The sequence below is a fragment of the Crassostrea angulata genome, chromosome 2 (assembly GCF_025612915.1).
Source record: "Crassostrea angulata isolate pt1a10 chromosome 2, ASM2561291v2, whole genome shotgun sequence".
Taxonomy (NCBI): Eukaryota; Metazoa; Mollusca; class Bivalvia; order Ostreida; family Ostreidae; genus Magallana; species Magallana angulata.
The window spans coordinates 61,734,478-61,756,092 of record NC_069112.1 but is presented as its reverse complement, the minus strand read 5'-3'; the positions used below and the strand labels follow the sequence as shown (position 1 = coordinate 61,756,092).

General features: G+C 34.0%; 1 pseudogene; it reads left to right on the top strand.

Annotated features, from left to right (window-relative positions):
* Nucleotides 1-1,600: 1,600 nt before the first annotated feature.
* LOC128172717 (uncharacterized) lies at nucleotides 1,601-3,293 on the top strand (annotated as a pseudogene).
* Nucleotides 3,294-21,615: the final 18,322 nt, after the last annotated feature.

The following is a 21,615-nucleotide window of genomic DNA, read 5'->3' as shown; positions in this document are numbered from 1 at the left end:
GAGAGAGAGAGAGAGAGAGAGAGAGAGAGAGAGAGAGAGAGTAGCAAACTGCAGTACTTCCCTGAGACCAACATTTCCCCTTCTACCACCTACAAAACAGTTTCCGAATAAAATGGATAAATATATTTCTATGTATTAAAACATAAAAAAATAGATTTCTTAAGGAAGCATTGTGGTATACATATGTTTGTTGCAAATTGTGGTTTTGTCCTCCTTAACAATGTTCCTAATTTATCATACGCAGTGCTGATAAGGCTACACGTCGCTCTGATATGCTAATGAAGGGATAATGAGATACATGTATGACGTTATAATACATGCCCCGCATCTGTATTTCCATATATGGAAAACACACTGAAAACAGTAGTTTTGGCAAAATATACGGTTGATTTAATACTTCATGGGAAAACCTATAACAATGAATTACACATATGTGTTTATATAAATTTACAACAACGAGAATGTACGAAGAATTTCTATATCACATCTGTCGTATGGGTGTGAATCTGCGTCCCGAAAGCGCTCTTCAGACGCCGTAATTGATGTAAACACGTGTAGCTGGTGTTCCCGATGGTAACGATCTTTTGATGATTTATCAGGTATGTAGAATAGATATACAGTGTATTTGTAAGAGACCAGATGACTAAGTAACTATTTTACTGTGTTTTTATACAGTGGATGAATTTCTGATCAACTTATTGTGTTGTTTCAGAAGAGACTGCATTGTTTACATCTATACTGTACAATGTACATGTAGAAGTTTATTGTCGGTCCCTTAAATTGTCACTCATTTTCTTAAGAATGTTCAATCGACTCGATCGAATCAGTTTATAGAATATGTACAGATAATACTATAGCTTTACACTACACTCAGTCTGACTACATGCAGTTTTTTGTATGTAAACAAAGTGAGACTGTGAAAACAGCTGATCTGGTTTCCTGAAAATCAGTACAGTACAGGCTAAAGGATTATATACAGCTGATTTGATTTTCTGAAAATTAGTTGACCCGTTCATTAACAGCTGATCAATAACATGTTTCTTCTGTGGTGAAAATTCTTCTATGACAGTTTATTTATTTAATTTTTTTTTACAGATTATATTCATCCAATTGATATAAACTGTTCATGCACATTAATTATCATTACTAGCTTTTTATATCACTCAGAACATAACACTGTCTGAAATCTTATAATATACAAATATAACTGAATTGCATGTGACATCACTTCATCTGATTTCTCTAAATGAGGAATTTATATATGGACATGGTATGTTTGTTTAGAATGTGCATGTAAAACTTTCAAATAATAGTTTAAGTGTTTTTCGTTTTACCCATTCATGCAAATTAGACCTTAAACAGAATGCTCAAATTGCTGTTGACATGTAGTCCTATGTATGTGTGTATTTAAAGTGATAGTGTCTACGGTTGTGGTGTTTTTTTAAGAGTTAAACTGCAAGTAAAACCCATAAGCGTGGATAAAAACATGAAAAACAATTCAAAATGTGTTCAATTCACACTCTAAATACATATTTTGTCCGTAAACTTGCCGTTCAGACTATCCATCGATCTCATTATTTATGCATCGTGAGCTTTTCCGATGATTGCCGAGCGCTATTGTGAAGTCCCGGATTGCAACACAATGGACGACGAGGTAATAGCACATGACAGTTGTAAAACATTTCTCATCTGTTTGTTATACTATTTTAAATGATTTTTTAAAATAAAGATACACCCTATACTATAAAATTGATCTTGTGTAGTTTTTAGACGAACACACAGTCAAAACGTGGGCTTTCTATGATTTGAGCAAAATATATCGGAAAGGGGTTCCCAAGGGGTTTTTCGTGAAACAAATAAAAACGTCGATTTTACCTCTTTTTTGTTGGCCTTTTCATCTTGTTATTTCTTTAATGGTTTACATAATTATAAGAATGTTCATTAAATTACCAATATAACGTTATGACTACATAATACCTGTACGTGTATAGAACTTGCGTGTACTGTATAACGTTGAATCTAATAATTTACTGCAGGACAATTATTATATTATGCGAGAATTTCAAATGATTTGACTGCGTTAGAAAAGCACAACATTTTGATATTTTCATAAATCACAAAAATAGACACTGTACTTACCATGCATATGTTATGTTTTTCATGCATACATTTTTTTTCAACTTTGACTTCACATATACATGTATACGTATTTATCATTTTCGGTAGATATCTGTCTACTCTAGCAGTACGAGATCAAGATCGCCACTAGCTGAGGCGTCCACAACAAGTCCCGGGCAAGGGGAACAGCAGAGGAAGATCCAGAGGCAGGGGAAGATCTAGAGGCAGGGCAAGGGGGAGTCAATCCCGTGGAAGGAGTAGGGGTAGAGGTCCACTAGGCATGACCTCATCCGGCAGCGGAGGGACGAGAGGTTATCCCAGCTAAAGGTATATATTCTTACATATTCTTACATGTATATAACATGTGTATATTTCAGTGGGGTAATACTTAATGACTTAAGTTTACAAATGAGATCACTTATTTCCAGTCTCAAGTCGAGCAGATGTCGGCGGAGGGACTGAGGGAATTGGTGATGCAGGTCTGTGAGAGAGACCCATCACTAATTCTTGACGTTGTCCACCACACGTCACAGGAAGAGCGGGGTCGTGGTGGCTACCACCCACTGCCAGACAGCGACTCTCCATACTGGTATGTTTGCGGTCATTGTCGTGAGATGCCAACAGAAGAGGAGAGAAAGTGCTGCAGACAAACTCCTGTGAACTGCATCTCCTCACAACCGGTATTTTTTTTCTTCATATTATGAAATTCATAAAAAAATAAGATAAGTATGTACTTAGATGCAATTCAAATCTACCAAAGGTGCTATCATTTCAGGATTTTGACTTCATAGTGCTTGATCCTTTGGTTTTATTGATGGTTCGTAGGTACAGGCAAGTATTAATTCGCTGCTACAATGCCCGGGCTTTAAAAATGTGGGCCAGTCATGATAATGTGAATACAGCAAAACTTTTTTATGTACATTTACATTTTATATAGTATTGTGACCAGTACTTTTTTTTATTGTAGACAGGATATCCTAGCCGCTGGAGAGGACCAGGATCTTAACAAGAGCAACCGACACGCTGCCTACAGACCGTTTATTCTTTGGCGGCATGGGCATCTAGGGGCTGTAAATCGCCATGTTATTCCTAGTTGTTGTGTTTGGAAAATCATAAATCAATATCCATCCAGTTTCGGCCAATACAGAGGTTTTGTTGGTTGACGTTTGGGTTGATACCTGATTTTCCAAACACAACAACAAACAACATATGGAATGTTGTATTTTTTTGTTTGTTGAACATTATCATCCATAAACATCACAATTCAGTATGTTATTATGTTGTTTATCTTAATAAGTTGAATTGTATTGTGGCAAAGTCACCAATTTACAGCAATTACATGTAAAACAAATAACTTTTATTGATCAGCCACAATGTTTGCCTCAAATAATTCAAAATCAAATAATATATAAGTTTGGAATCCTTTCCTTGTTTAATTTCAATGTGTTAAATGAGAACACCCAAGATGCATTAAATACAAATTGCACACCTTGTTCATGAAAACATATAATTGCACCCAATTTTTTAAAATGATTGACCCAATTTTAGACCCAAAAGTGTGTCTAAGTTTTACAGTCAAGTATCACTGCACGAAAAGTCGCGTTTAATTTCACCTTAAATGCATTTACGAGCTTTATAGGTATTATATTAAGAACAACACCATACCTTTGTATTACAAATTGTATTATACACCAATATCACAGTAAGTAAAGCAGGAATTAAAGAGAAGTGCCTCAACACATTCTTTCGCCCTACATTTATACTAGGTAATATTCTAACATAGTCAGGCTCCTATTGGGCATATATTCGGCTCCAAATAATAGGACTTCCTGCTACCAAACGGGATTAGGGATTAGGCCACCATTGGGTGTTAGGCACCAAGCAATATGACCTCTGCACATAACATAATAAGGCCTCTGCTTAAGACACCCAATGTCGTTAGGATGCCATTAGGCTGCCTAGTGACTATTGAATTGTTATATGTTAAAGGCAATATACTTTTGTTTCTCAGTGGTTGTTAAGTTTTATGGTAAATAGGCAGGTAGATGCTGCTTGTAAAAGTTAGGAAGTGAAGCTGAGCAAATTTTTTATTTGACTTTCTTAAAATTACCTTCAAACAATAATAATACATTGTACTGTCCACAGGCGTCATGTCAAAAGTTGCGCATTTCCCCCAGAGCTTACAGATAACCTTTCTTGAACCCTGCACCGACACTAATGCGATTTCTCTCCTCTGGCTATTAGGTGATGTTAGTATGTCTGTGTACTAGAATGAAATGCATGTATGTTTTTTAAATGGAATTTATGGATCTCTTTGACAGAATTGTGCTTTTATTCTGCAAGAAAAGTTATACGGGTGTAAAATTAAGGTCATATATAATTAATATTTAGATTCTCATCCTGATTTGCAAAAAATATGGGGCAAATGGGCGGATTTTACCTTTTCCACTGTTCATGATCTATAACTAAGAACTGTTCTATTGTTTTAAGTAGTTGATACTACTTTGAGTACACAAACCCAGTTATAATCTTTTATTTTCATTTTATTTCTACTTAACTGTTAATACATGAAGATATTTGTATCCTTATGATCACAAACATGACTGGAATCCAAACGATAATCCATATGGTCAAATACCAAATAACTTGCCATTCACCACAGCTTGAATGACTTGATCAGGTGTAAGTTGACTTTGACCTGTTGACAATTTTCTCGAGTTTACAGATTTACTGAAGGTTGGTGCAAATACTGTTGCGAAAAGTGCATTCGCGCATTTCAATGACCTTGTAAGCTCGTTTTTGAGATATATCGTTGCAAGTTTGGTTTTAATTTTGCCTCTTTTTAAGAGTTTGTCGTTTTGAACATGGCGAGTCAACCAACAACGATGCCCGTGCCAGTAACATCCATGAAACTGCAACACCGTGTCAGCTGCTTCGTCGTATCCGTCGACTGGAAAGCGTCTTATTTTCTATTCCTTACCCGAATTGAGTTTGTGTTTAATGGTTTTGTATTTCCCACAGTAAGACAACCAATCCAACCAGTCATATGCAATGGTATATTTATCATATATATACATGTAATAAATGCTGCTGCATCTCTGTTTCTTCTTGGGCGGCATGTTCGCTTTCAACTTTGTCAACTATACTACAAAAGCATCAAAAATGGGCGGTATATGCCCCCTCTGACTCGCACGAGCACTTGTACCATAGAACGCACAATCGCACGTCCAATCGCATTGGCGCACGTTCAATCGTCCGATCACCTGATCTCTCGCGCGATCCTATCTTATTATCCTTGATGAGTCGCTTTAGACGCAAGATATATCGCAAAATATAATGCATTTACAACGCACAACGCTTGCTTAGATCTTGCGAATTACGTACAAATACTTTTTCAAATGCGATTATGTCGGCAACAGTTTACGATTTATATCTGAATTTTTTTCGGTCGCACGAATATTTTGTCGCTTCTGCTCGTGCGCCAATTGTGAAAGAGGCTTAAGGGAAGGGGGTATAACAATGCGGGCCTTGTATAGAATAACTCCATCTAAAGGGTGGAGGTTTTTTCTGAACTGAAAGTATTCTCGTAGGGCAGGGGAGAATTTGTGCCTGGATTCAGGCAAGCCTGATTCGATAAGCTTAAGTAGCTGATGCATGTTGGTATCGCTAGTAGTGGCTATGCGGACTCTGTCCCACGTGACTGATTGAAGGGATAAAGTTGAGTGTTGTGCTTGCTGCAGCGACTAAGTTGTCTTCCATATTGTCGGGGTCATCGTCAGAACCTACACTAGCAAGAAAATGAGATTTTAGAAGGGCATGGCTGATAGAGGCTAAGTCATCAGATAGGTGCAGTTGTTCTGGTTTTCCTGCTGGGTGGCGCGAGAGGCGATCAGCTGCAGGTTGCCCCACGCCTGGGATATGAGTGACGCGAAATCGATATCGCAGGGTTTTCTCCTTAAGGTTTCAAAGTCGGGAATTCGGAATATCCTCTAGGGATCTGTCTCCAAGTATTTTTAAAAAAGGGGTTTGTGATCAACAGTGATGATGAGATTGTCTCATCCAAGTATAAAGTATATGGCCTTATCTAAAGCATCTGCAAAAGCCAGGGCATCACCCTCTATGTGTGCATATCTTGATTCAGCTTGATTGATGAATCTACTCCCGACAAGTGTGAATTTCTAGCTTGATGTGCAGCAAAGTTGATCTTGTCCAGGGCATGTGTAATGCTTTTGAAACAGCCAAAATCTGAAGCCAGTTATGCCTAGTCTGTGGCAAAAAACATAAGACGAGTTCAAGGATCCAGGGGTTCTTTTTTTTTTTTTTAAAAAACCCCGTCATTATTTAACCCCAAGGACTAACAGGTAATTTTTAAAATCTTTTTTTAAAACAAAATGACACCCCAAATCAAGTGCCAAGAGTTCAGCCTGCTGGTTTATGGGATGGAAGAGCAGTTTTTTAAAAGTAAAACATGACGGACCAGGGAAAAACAATATACCCGAACTTTCTTTAGAAAGTGCAGGTATAATCAGGGAGCTGATACTTTATACCTGTATAGATGAAGCTGTATTGTGAAACTTCTAAAACCAATTAGTTTGTTGCATCACTGAGTTTTTCATTTCATATATTATTTAAAGTAGATATTTACAAGTGGTTTTGTTTAACCACTATGAGGTTTATTGATCAAAGTAAATGAATACGATATTGTCATTGTCACCTTCGCATGTTTTCTGATTATTTATGAAATATTCATTTTAACTTTTCATGCTTACCATAAGTCTACATATCAAGAACGTTTTTTAAAAAAAATCAATAGTAATACAAAATCTAACTGGCCCCAATTTTTTTCTAAAGTGCGCGATTCAAGTTCGTCAAGGTACGAAAAACTACTTTAGTTTACATGAAACCTTATCTTACATGTACAATACAATTCAACTATGTAAAATCTTCAGATTCCCGTTGTTTTTATTCAGTATCCTTGTGTCGTGTTATGGCAGCCTTAAAACGGGCTTCTCTCTACTTCAGCATGGGCACAGACTTGACGGGAAAGTAATCCAATCCTACGCAGAAATCAGTTTCCTGGACTGTGTGACTGAATGCCTGGTTACACCGCGGTGTAAATCTGTCAACTATTTCAAAGGGGCCAATTTTTGTGAAAGCAATTATGAAAAAAAGACGACAGCAGAGACAAGGTACATGGAGAGTTCTGGTTGGGTATACAGTGAAAAGAAGCACTGGCCAAAGGTAAATGGGTTAGAATCCTTAATAACAACTATTTATCGCTTTTTACCGAGTTTATTAGGAATATTTCAATATGAACGTGTTTTTGACAATATTTGCAACATTGTGTGGGAGGATTTGCGTAATTTTTGTCAAGTAAGTTGTTTTTTTGACATTGTTTACAACTCGTGCCCTACTTTTGAATCTTCCCTTGTGTATTATTTATATACATGTACATGTTATAGAGTGTAGAGCGGATACGATGCCCCTGAGGCGTGATCCTTAATTTTCACACCTTTGAATCTCCTTTGTCTGAAGATGCTTTTTGTCAAGTTTGGTTGAAATTGGCACAGTGATCATGGAGAAGATGTTGAAAATGTGAAAAAGTTTACAGACGGACAAAAGACAAAATGTAATCAAAAAGCTCACTTGAGCTTTCACCTCAGGTGAGTTAAAACCCGATAATGCCTATGTAAACGAATTAATGATATACAAGGGCATCGCTAAGCGGAACATCCCCTTGTAATATGAATTTTTGTAGAAGGGAATGCATTATTTATGAAAATACATAAGCATAAATAAATGTATCAGATCAGAATAAATATAACACAAGTATTCATATTCTTAAAACCACTTTGAATTCATAATATCTATTTTATCCCAATCCCCAAGGTTTGTGGTGTATAAATTTAGTGGGTGGGTACATTTACGTGTTTATACTGTTTTTCTTTTACTAGCAAAAACTCAACACATATGCTTTAAAGTTTAATAATTTAGATTCATTAAGTGCTTTTCATTATTATATAAGCAAACATAAACTATTCGTATACATTATGAAACGTAGCTGAAGACCTAGCGATCTGTAGTCTGCTCTGATGGACAATTCTATAGTTGCTTGTCGTATCTCAACCCATAGTAGAAGATATGCAGCTATTATTAATATGAAAGACAGTTTCATGGTAACTGAAAAATGATACTGCTTTATGTTGTTCTCCGAATTTACCTAATTCGTTAATGAAAAATGATGTAAGACCCCAGTAAACGATGGATTGTCGGGTGTACTTTTTGGATATGGCGTTGTAATTAACTCGATTCCATTAAAGAAGCAGTGATTTTTAGGTATGGGAGGTCACGTTTAAATTATACATGCAAAATAAATAAATGTGCAATGGGGGATATGCACTTGCAATATTGATAAATATGTATGACCTAATGAAATGTTTATAAATACCGTTGTCACGTAATAGACACTTGTTGACTCTAAATGCATATATGCGTTGTAATACACGGGTCACTATAGTTATAATACTAGCATATTGGAAAAAGTTGTATGCGAGTTTTGATTTATACGACCATTACATTTGAAGGTCGTTTTAATGGCATATTTCTTATATATTTTATTTCTAATTCAAGTAAGTGCAAAATTAAGAGTGCTATGACCATTGTGGATTCCAATAAAAACTTCATTCATAATTATTTTGTTTTTCATTTCTAAGCTTTAACATTTCACTTTAATGAGGATCTTAAAACAAAAATGTTTAAAACTTTGACAAATTATGGGTTATCTGGAACCAGATTAAATGTATATAATTTAACTAGAAGAAAATAGGGTATTGTACTTCGAGGTTTTATCATGTTGTATATTTTTTATTTACACCCACCCAGTAAATTTTAAACTTTTAAACCTATTTGCATACAATTTCACTGTTCATTTTTATATCAAGTCATGTATTTTAAACATTTTGTTAGTATTATTACTATATATCTATACTATAATCATTTTTAGCAAGTAGTATGCCTTTTATTTTATATAATTTGAGCTCTGTATAAAATGATGTTCATTTATTTTCATTAGTACATTCTTACATGTAGAATATCTCTTGCATAATGAGTGTGGTTGAATTAACTAGGTAATCTAATAGAAAAACACATTGTTTGGCATGTCCCCTTTTAGATACTGTGTAAATTTAGTTTTTCTATTTATCGGAATAGAATTTATTACTTCCCCCCATTAACAAAAGATGACACTCATTAAGTAATCCATCATGTCCATTTCATAACCTTTTATCTCCAAACTTAGCTTCGTATCTGTTTATTTGTGGGATTTTCAGGATGATAGCTTGTTAGACTTTATAGCCGAAAGCCATTTAGTATTCCTTTTCGAAACCTCTGATTATGCAATTTTCACTTACTCTTTCGGACAAAGACATCAAATTAAAATAACATGTTAACGATTTCTGAAATCGATTGGTCGTTTAATCAAGCAGTCGGAATTAGAATTAGCGCTTGGGACCGCACCTCTCATTCCATTGCAGTTTTCCAAAATATATGTATCGACAACTCTAATTCTGACTTGAGTTCTTCTATTATTCAGGTATGTTTAAATTTTAAATTATTTTAAATTATTAGGTTTTTAAACAATTTCTTTTTACTTTATGAGAACTAGAGTTTTAAGAAGCCCTTATCTATTTCCTTTGGCTCATTATAATTCTTTTTCAAAATATTTCAATTTTGCTCTTGATAGCAAGGTTTATAATTAGTTAGTCGTTTTTTTTATAGATGTGACATTTTTGGTATTTGCGGTCATTTTTAGTGAATAGCGTTGTAGTTTATTAGTTGTAGACTAGTTTGAGTTTTGTGTGACATTTCTTTTGATTTCTAAATGATCCATAACGTAATTCCAATTTGGCATTTGAATTTGGCGCGTAATCTAAATTGAGTCTAACTCTCCAACTGCGAAATTAAATCTTACCCTTATTTGGTGTAGAGTTCCACATTGAACGTTTAACATCAAAACACACAAACGCAGAGTAGCCATGCTACTAGTATATCACCTATACAACAAATAGCGCCAGTTATTTTTATAGTTGGTGGATGGATCTTAAAATAAATGTACATTAAATTAAATCAACAAATGTTGATTATAAACAAACCTAGCCGCTAAACATAACTTATTTAACTGCGTCAGGACAAAGAACTATAGAAAGACATATGTTTTAAAAAACGCGTGAACAAAAATGAAAATTGTAGATCAGCAAATATAAATATTCATGGCAAGATTTTAAAGTGCACTGAACTACTATTGTATCTAATATATCAAGCAGTACTTAATAAACCAATTAACCAATATTTAGAAAAAAAATAAAAATACAGATCAAAGTTGATGTACAACAAAACAAAACGTACATTATTTTATGTAGAGAAAAAAGCAATATAATTTGAAATGAAACATGCAGCAACAAGTCACAATGTTAGTTTCAATGTGGATTTTGTACATCCTATTGCAATTAAGTCACATCCCCTTTACACCGATTTAAAATGATTAAATAAATTTCGTTTTCATAAATCATTAACGTTTCCATAAGCAAATTGCTGTAACCCTGTTTTAATAACTTCAAGGACAGTTTGTTCGCCTCTGACCTTTTCTTAATAGTCTTGTAATTAATATCTGATATTGACGATAAGATCCTGTCCGTAGATTTGACGATGCTGGATTCGGATCAAGTTTGCCGTGTTTTGTTATGCACGCCGAGTCTCGTTTTCGATTTTAATGGCGGATTCGTGAATAGAGACTGCAATCATGAATTATCACGACACTAATACAAATAATTTATTCATGACTGGTCATGTTGCAGTTTGCACCACCTTGCAAAATGACTGGAATTAAAAGTCCAGGAATTATGAAACTTTTCGCCGACTCTGGCCTTTGCATGGTTCACAACGGTTTGGGAATGACGAATTTTAAATCTGGGAGACTTGTAGTCAACTTTAAAGCTCGTTCCATCCAAATTGAATTTTTTTTCTTCTTCCACTATGGTTCGGTGTTCCTTTAATCCACAAAATGCATAATGCGCAATTGTTAAAATAACGACTTCTTCTGTATATCTTTTCTTGTTTATAACTACTGCGTCATGCAGTAGTGTATAATACGAAAAACGTATTATATCGCCACTATTGATGTCCTGTGCTGCCATGATTGGAATAGTTTCAACTGAAAGGAGGAACTCATATATCCGATAGCAAGAATCGCAAATAAACTTAGAGTCGTGTAATAGCCCGTATCTTGCCTTTTCGATGCCTAATGCGCTAGGCCCATATCGCCACACCAATTTAACTGAAAGCTTAAATTGTAACACCTGAAGGCTCAACTTATGTCCTGTAGCACAATAAGTCGCAAAATGTTCACAGTTGTTACTGAACAAATTGTAACGAAAAGAAATTGTACTAGCATAATGTACAGCACGATTGACGGTTTTCGTTCTGCTAAGTCTGTTTCGATAATAAACAAGCGCAATTTTTTCTGTTTTGAAGTTCAAAGTCTTTGTACTAGCTATTATATTTGCTTTACTCTTGGCAACTAACGGAAACCCCGAACTTGCTATACCAAGAGATGCCCCTGCAGGTGTATTTGAAACTTCGATAATTACAATAGTTTTTTTTTACATCATCAACTGAATAAACTATTCCATGGTGGTCATAGTGGACATTTCTAAAAACTATGTGGTCTCCAGGCTTTAAATCGTTTAACGAAAGTACTGGGATTAACCTTACACATTCAATGCATTTTACATATTTTTCTTCGACCCTATCATTATCGTATTCAGAATTGCCCGAGTTTTCCAGTCGAGTAGTCGTGTTGCCCATGTCCACCTCAATTTTGCATGCGGACTTGTTGTTTTATAAGCAAGGTATTCCAACGAAGTTTTCTAGAAATAATAAGAAAAAACTGTAAGAAATTTAAAACACTGTATATATCTGAAGATTGTCCTTAATACAGCTTAGAAAATTAATAGTATATACGATAGTTTAAAAATATTAAACATATGTTTAGCTGCCGTGTTCTAGTCATACTTTTATTTGTGTATATGACGTCTGGTAAATTTTGGATTTATAACATTTAAATTATGTCAAAGCTAAGTTATTGTCATAATTTTAAAGTTATAATATCAGCAAAATTCAGATTTTTATAATTGTACGTTTCAATTTATCACATTCACGAGGTTTGAATTGATTCAATAAACATCAGATCACCTGATACTACTGAAATGAAAATCTACTGATATTCCCAAAAGTTGACTGACATCTACTGTACATTAGATGGCATCACTGTACCTTTCATTGACTTCACTGTGCCCTTTTGTACATTTCTACTGACCAGCACTTTACCCACTGTACCAATTATTGAAATAATCATTTTTTTTTTTAACATTTTCAGACTAATATTCTCTTTAACATTTTTATTACATTTTGTGCATAGAGAAAAATGCAACAGGTCGTAATTGTTTTTTAATTTATTAACTTTTAATGTCAATTTGACTGCACGCTTGATTTCATAGGTGCATTTCAAAGATAGCATGCACGTTTCTAGCTCACATGCTGAATTCCTATGAATAACAAATAATAATAAAATATAGAGAAATGACATAATAAAATGCCAAAAACGCCAATCGTAGCATACTTTATGAATTTTGAGCATAATTAGTGATATATTAGGGTATCCGTTTACTCAGATTGTTAAAAAAATTCCACTGAAAATAATGAAATCCATCTATTGTTATTGTTATTGTTAGTGTTATTTTTCACTTTCAAAAAAGTAGGTCAATGACCTATTTTTTGAGATAATGGCCATCGAATATTTTTTGAAAATTAAAGAAAAGTTCTTACATATTTTACAGTATGATTAAAGTTTTCTTAATTGTGAAAATTATACAAATTGCTTTACTCTTTCAAAAATGAAATTCAGCTAATGAATGGCAGTGACAATAGACAGACAAAGGCATTAAGTTTTCATTAACAATTTTTATAAAGTCAGATTTGGCAAAATATTGCATATTGGGTACCTTCAGTGTACGGATAACTCCTCCTTCAGTTTTCAAGATAGGAAATTGTTCTTTTGCATATTATTTGAACATTAATTAGAATTGTGCATATTGCAAGGATTTCGATTTCTGGTGATTGGTGAAATGGATACCAGCTTTTCAACTTAGTATTTTTTTGGCAAAATATTGCATATAGGGTATCCTTATTATACACATAACTCCTACAATTTCTATGATAGAAGTTGTTCTTTTGTAGATCAGTTGTACATATGTCAGAGGTGTGCATATTGCAAGTAGTTTGATTTCTGGTAATTTAACAAAAAAATACCAGCTTTTTTTGGCAAATTATTGCATATAGGGTACTCCATTTAATGGATACGGTAGAAAAGGGTGCCTATGACATTTTTTGCACATTTTTATATTTTTACATAACTGAATTAAACACATCTTAAAGTTCTCAAATCTAAAATTTTATGGCTATACGCTTATTCTATGTAGAGTTTTTTGCCCATTTACAGTAATGCTTTTTCAATAGGAAAATAATGACGTCGTGTTTCACATATGCAACGTCAACAATCATTGCTGTGAATTAGTCGTTTAATAAACGTAAAATAAAGCATTTTGTTATCAGCATCTTTACACATTGCTGCTTATAGTTGTATGTTTGCATCTATGCTATTCATTTATTTCAGAAACAAAGGTTTAGTGTTATTTCTACTGTCAGCGCAGTTATCTGCCAGTGAAAAGCGATTATTCCAAAAAAAATTAAAATGGGGGTTGTTTAGTTTAAGTTTATTTGAGGATATCAACGAGAAACAAGTTAGTGGCGTATTCTATGTGGATATATTTCATTTACATTAATAAATACTGTCTTTTCCATATAAACACTCCATAGCTAAAATATATTAGTAGCTTTTGTTCTTATACAACATAAATTATGCGATTTTCGTGACATTATTCAATATGTCATATCTTAGTAATGAACTTTGAAAACAATATTAGACGTAACGTATTATACAATTTTGTTTAATCATGATCCATTGTACAACTTATTGATGCAATTACAGTAGCAGCACTGAACTTTTCTTTTGAAGTTTTCACCACGGTAACTAGACTTTAACATGTATACTCACAGATAAACACAATCAGAAAAAAGTAGTTAATTCTACCATTGCCGGGATCATACTCTTTACACCACACCACCCTTCCTGTTCAAAAGATTTTTTCCATTCGACTTTACGCAGAATTTTTGGAACAAGCACCACTTTCCTGGATTGGATGATATTCACCCCCATCCAATATTGATAAATTTCACATAATTTAAAAAGGTATTTTTTTAGTGTATGTGGGATATTCTTTTTTATTTTCCTAGACACATTTTTTTCGAACTACTGTGATTGTTTTTCTACAATTGTTAACCCTCCCCCCCCCCCCCCTTCCACCCATTGCCTCTGTTTATTCACATTTCGGGCGTGCCAACACCTGAAAAAGAACATCCAGACACTGTTCATCTGTGTGTGACTATTCCACAGCAAATATGTAGGTTTAGTATTATAGAGAAAACATGCAGTATGCAGAGATTGATTCCGTGTTTTGGATATATATTTCACCATCGGTTTAAAATTACTCTCAACCGTCCATTACTCATTATACAAAGCTTATGCATGCATATAAATACACTGTCAGTGCGCTGTATTCAAGCTGTATAATAAGTCTTTATGTATCCTTCATGTACATATTCCAAAATCATTTGTAAATCTTACACACTTCATCAAAGTCGTAAATAATTCAATGAATCCGCTCCATCGAATAAAATAAATATAAAAATGAAGCCAAGGTTCGGACGGAATCGTGAAACCGTCTTGATATTGTCAAGTTCTTCAGTAATTGTCACAAGAAAATGAAAATATATCGAGATTGATCTTGACGATTACAAAATTATTGATTAATTAATGCTAATCGAATTAAAAAATAAGTTCCGATAAAAAATATGAGGTAGGTTCAACGTTAATAATATTATACAGTTTTTTCGATCATGATTTATCGGTATTAAAGCAGAAAATGGCGAGTCAATAATTTTATATATGGTAGTAAAAATATGAGCTGTAATTATAATGTCAAACATTTTTAGAAATACATTATTACTAACTACTCATGTTTGGAAAAATATTCCAAACACTTGCGACACCGTAGGTACTGGCACGATAACAGTTTTCCCCTTTTTTAAGCATAATGTGTGCGACTTCAAGAATCTTGGTATATAAAAAACATGCATGAACATAATGTACAATTTTGTTTATCATCTAGTTTTTGTTTGTAACGTATATTTAGTAATCATGTCAATGTATAATTTTGATGTAAAAGTAATCACTCTTTCCTTTTATCTATTTGGTACTATTTCATGACCATTTTTGTTCTGGCTCTTTGTTTAAATATATAACCTGAAATAGGAAGTCTTAATTTTTTTTAAAAAGTATAAGAGTATCATTTCTGAAACATTCTCAGGAAACAACATCCAGATCACGGGCCCTGGAAGTTATTGTAAATATATTGCATGTGCATGTATAAAAAAGTAAGGGTAGGACACTCTTTTTGGGGTGAAATCGGGTTTGGCGAAGTCTGGGCGTTCCTCAAACGAAATTTCGCGATAAATCGTTCAAGTATACTTTACTTACGACATATGTATACATTCGTTCCGCTCCAATGCTGTTACGTCGAAGAAAAAGGTGTTTTTATACATCCAAGTGCCTAAGAATTTCGCTAGACTGGTTTACATCCGGTTCAATCGCAGTGAATCGACTTACGATCCAGTTCTAAACAAAGCCATCGGTCGGAAAAAAATCATGGGCAGAGATAAAAAAAAAATATATGCGGAAAAAGTGTGATTTAGCGCATTTTCAACGAATTCCCATAGTGCCTTCTAAATATTTGATAACATTCAAGACTACATAGGAAATCGGGGCCGTTAATATTTTTTTATCTATTAAAAACAATTGATATACAAGTACAACTTCATGCAAGATATTTCATCAAAATATATAGGGTAGAAATATTTAGACTCGGCCTCGTTAAGAATAAAAACAAGGAATTGTGTTTTTTTAAGGGCATATCAGATTCATTTTGTACATGTAAATGCAGCGTTTTACTTCATATTAAGAGTGTGTGAGGAAACACAAGCACTTGTTATCTAAACTTGTGAGAAATTAAACAATACAAGTATTTACCGAATCGGTGAGATGTGTGCAGAACTGCAGACTTCCATCTGTCTTATCTCTAGATGGATTTTTACTGTCTTCTTTCAGCTTGTTTAACCAGAAATGTTTCTAGTTACTGCATTTTTAGTAATTCATTAGAAAAGGATTTAGGAAAATAAGATTAAATAACATTTAAACGTTTAAAACAATATCGGCAACGGTACTTGCTGAATTAAGACGATTCAAGTACATGTATTTGTTAGGTTCATTTTTTTTAATTTTTTTTTTTTTTTTTGCTTTCTTAATCCACGCACTATTAGCGTAGATTCCTACATATATTTAAACGAGAGGAATTATTAAAATGGCGAGAAGCGCATCTTGCGAATTTTAAAATCTCGCTTTTATTTTTGGACATACAATGTATGTAATCTACATTAAACTATGATCAAAATTCGGCATTCGCGATTTTATGTTCTCGCAATTTGATGGAAAACTGCTGAATCGCGGAATTAAGTACTCGCGTAAAATAAGGAATCAACAGTATATGGTCTGAATAATGATTTCCTTTCTTTAAAATAAGATTATTTTTTTATTTGTGATGCAAATATGTTAATATCGATGCGCTAAAAAGAAAAGGTGAAGCAGACACATAAAATTAATAGCAAAATATTTCTGTAAAACTTAACCAAATCATAGCCAATTTGGAGCAATAAGCTAATATGGTGAAAAAAAAGAAATACATGTAGTTAATCAAATTTGTGTCCAAATAGAGTATAATAAGAGATTATTTAAAATAATGTGAAAACTAAATTTAGAAAAAGGTATAAAAATTATACGCGATAAAAATGACGACGTTATGACGTAACGTCATGTTTGTGACGTTATTTCTCTGTTTTGTCAAATATGTCATAAGCACCCTTTTCTCATGGGTGCAATCGTATATCAATTAAGGGTTGACATGGATTGTAGATACAGTTCATATAAAAGAAAAGCCGGTTTGCTGTCACATTGACAGCTTTTCACTTGTTACATGTTTGCTCGGTCGAACATTTTTCGGAATTAATGAATGTCTGGACCTCCTGTTTTCTTGACAATAGGCGAACTTAGTTTTTACTTTTAAATGTTTTAGAAATAAGTTGTAAAAATGCCTTTGACTTAACTACATTTGCAGTGTGTATGTAGATGAAAACGTCTACACATCTCGCTGTCAGCTGTTTGCAATCAAAACAAGGCACGTTGACATGGCGAATCTTACGCTACTCAAATACGTTTGTGTTCGATATGCAGAGAACAAATCGACATGCATAACTTGCATTTATGCATTTATTTTGCAAGTAAATAATAAAAATTAATAGGTTTATTTAAAGAAGTCGAGTACAGATCGAGTACGCACACTTTCGCGCAGCGTTTCATTTGTATTGTGACGTCATCTTTTTGCTTAGTTGACGCCATGGCGTGGTATTTTCAACTGCAGATATTCCAAGAAATATGTTGAAAATATATGATTTGATTCGTAAAATTGATATTATATTGTGGAATAAACGTAAATGTCTCAAAGTATAAGCTATATTTGGGCTCGGGTCGAAAACTTGAAGATGGTTTAGCAAGCCTAGCCCTCCGTCACGTTTTCTTAACCCGCCTAAATATAGCTTAATCATGTATTTCAAGACAGTTACCATGTATTTTATATCAATGACCCTTAATATGTGATGTTATATATTTATTTATTACTTAAATGTGTCTGATTGTTTTAAAAATACTATAAAGATCACCATTTCCGCCATTGTCAAAAAAAAAAATAGCCATTATCTGACAAATCTGGCAAAATGGGCGTACAAAAAACAATTTTGATAAGACCCCTGGAACAAACCAAGAGGTAACGGATTTTTTTTATTTCACAATTTGATGCCGTTTAGCAGTTTAATTTGTAGAACAGAAAAAAAAAATCCTTAGGGCAGAAGTTTAAAAAATGGTTTTAAAAAAATGTGCAAAATTGATACATTTCATGCAAAATCTCAAAGGGTCCTATGTTAAAAATTAACAAACTTTGAGATAACCCCGTAAACAAACGGTGTGGTAAATGTCTTATTTTTGCTATTCAAAAATAATTAAATCAGTAGAAATTCACGTAAACAAGTTCATTCAAAAATCTAGGGCTGAACAAATAAGACCCTTAAATCTTATCAAACTCTTCATATACCAGGGTATATGTTGTTCGATTACTGTAAGTCGTTTTAATTTCACGGTATTAAAATTTCTCGATCTCTTCTAAAGTACCAATCGCGATGGTCTTAATTCCATGCTGCTTAAAAATCAATTGATCAGAAAAATATATTATAAGCATTGAAACGTTTTTTAGCTCATCTGAGCTGAAAGCTCAAGTGAGCTATTCTGATCACATTTTGTCCGTCGTCCGTCTGTCCGTCTGTAAACTTTTTACATTTTGAACTTCTTCTCTAAAACTGCTTATCCAATTTCAACCAAATTTGGCACAAAGCATCCTTATGGGAGGGCGAATATAAATTGCAAAAATTAAAGTCCGATCTCTATTCAAAGCGGAGAAAACCTTGAAACTGTAGAAAAAGGGGGGTGCATTTTTAAAAATCTTCTTCTCAAGAACTACCGAGGCAAATTCAACGTAGTTTAGCATAAATTATCCTTATGGGAAGGAAAATATAAATTGCAAAAATTAAGGGGTAATTTTGTTTCAAATCGAAGTTATTACGAAAATAATAATAAAGGAAAGGCGTGTTTCAATCGGGCTCGGCATCCGTTAAAATGGGTAGGCAAGACTTGGCCTGGGCAAAACAAAAGATTGCCAGTTATTAATCTGCCAATCTCATTAAAATTTCAGGATATTTGATGGACTAGTATATTTGTATTCGCTGTAGATATTGCTGCAAAATAATGCGTATTTGGAATTGACGATTGCCGATCTGCCCCGGCATTTATTTTGCCACGGCCCGGGTTTGCATACCCATTTTACCAAGACTCGTATTCAATACTTCTAAAACGAGGTTCTTTGTTTAAAGCAGCCATGACATTATACGAAAAAGGGTCGATCTGTCTATGATGAATTTGCTTGTTGTGCAACAGTTCGCGTATGAAGGGAAGTTTTGAAACATGAAAAATATATTGGTGCCGATTTTGTGAAGTAAATTGAGGCTAAATATTTCAATGCGTTGACAGTTTTCACACATGACGTTGGTGTTAGCTTGTTCTGATTTTCGTTTCGTTTTCATTATTTATGCTTTGTAACCTGGAAACTATCGTCTGTATTTCGTGATTTTTCGTATCAAATCAATCAGAGACTTCGGTAAATCAAACAGTTACGTTAACTGTTTACCTGCGCAAATTAAGCAAAATCTGATGTAGGGGTACTGAAATACAATTCATTCTATCGGTAATTCGGCATTATCTTTTGCGTAATGGTAGATTAATGCAATAGGTTTTGTTGAGATGCTCGGCATTTTCTCTAGTTTATTCAGTTTAAATAGAGTTTGATATCGCTTACGGAAATATGTAGGTATATCCATGTATATATATATGATTCATTTCGAAAAAATAAATTGTGTTCTTTATTTGTCATACATGTAGTGCATGTTGTTTACAATTTCTATTTGAGTGTTAAGCTTCGAATTATAAGCAAGGTACAGAGATTTGCTCACAAATCTGTATTTGTATACAGATCTTAAAAGCTAAAGATTAAAAAAGTATAAAAAATTGTCAATATTTATTACGAAAATTTTCAAAATCTGTTCTTCCAGAAACCCACTTATTGAATTGTAAACTTAACCTTTTTAGCTCACCTGAGGATGGGGCCACAATGGGGGTCGAAGTTTAATATGAATATATAAAGTAACTCTTAAGAAATCTTCTTCTCAGAAACTAATCGGCCAGGAAAGCTGAAACTTGTGTGGAAGCATCTTCAGGTAGTGTAGATTTAAAGATGTGAAAATCATGACCCCTGGGGGTAGGGTGGGGCCACAATGGAGGGTCGAAGTTTAACATATGAATATAAAAAGTAAATCTTTAAAAATCTTCTTCTCAGAAACTAATCGGCCAGGAAAGCTGACACTTGTGTGGATGCATCCGTAGGTAGTGAAGATTCAAATTTGTGAAAATCATGACCCCCGAGGGTAGGGTGGGGCCACAATAGGGGATCGACGTTTTACATAGGAATAAATAGAGTAAATCTTTAAAAATCTTCTTCTCAGAAACTAATCAGACAGGAAAGCTGACACTTGTGTGGATGCATCCTCAGGTAGTGTCAATTTTAAAGTTGGGAAAATCATGACCCCCGGGGGTAGGGTGGGGCCACAATGGGGGATCGAAGTTTAACATAGGAATATATACAGTAAATCTTTAAAAATCTTCTTCTCAGAAACTAATTCGCCGGCAAAGCTGGAACTTGTGTGGAAGCATCTTCAGGTAGTGTAGATTCAAAGTTGTGAAAATCATGACCCCTGGGGGTAGGTTGGGGCCACAAGGGGGGATCGAAGTTTAACATATGATTATATACAGTAAATCTTTAAAAATCTTCTTCTCAGAAACTAATTAGCCAGGAAAGCTAAAACTTTTGTGGAAGCATGCTCAGGTAGTGTAGATTCAAATTTGTGAAAATCATGACCCCTGGGGGTAGGTTTGGGCCACAATGGGAGGTCGATATTTTACATAGGAATGAACAGAATTATTCTTTAAAAATCTTCTTCTCAGAAACTAATCAGCCAGGAAAGCTGAAACTTGTGTGAAAGCGTAGATTCAAAGTTGTGAAAATAATGATCCCCAGGGGTAGGGTGGGGCCACAATGGGGGGGGGTGTCAAAGTTTAACAAAGGAATTTATAGGGTAAATCTTTAAAAATCTTCTCAGAAACTAATCAGCCAGATGATTCTTTATAATTGTTAAGACTTTGGCCCCAGGACAATTCTTTCGCCTCACGAGAAGGTTCAGAGTTTGATGTACGTTTATATCCCATATATAAACTATTGTTAGGGATCTTTTTTAGATCTGCAATACTCAACATATGATATGACTATAAAATCATCCTGTTAGAAAAGGGACTAATGATTATAAACATAAGAATATCAAGGGGAAAATGGATTTTATTTATACAGGATTTACATGAATTATTGTACATTGTCCAGATAGTTTGTATTATGACTCCATTGAGCTGATTTTATCATACCTCTTGTTCCTCAGGTGAGCGATGTGGCCCATGGGCCTCTTGTTTAAACTTATGATAGTATTTACGATGGTTTTAATTTA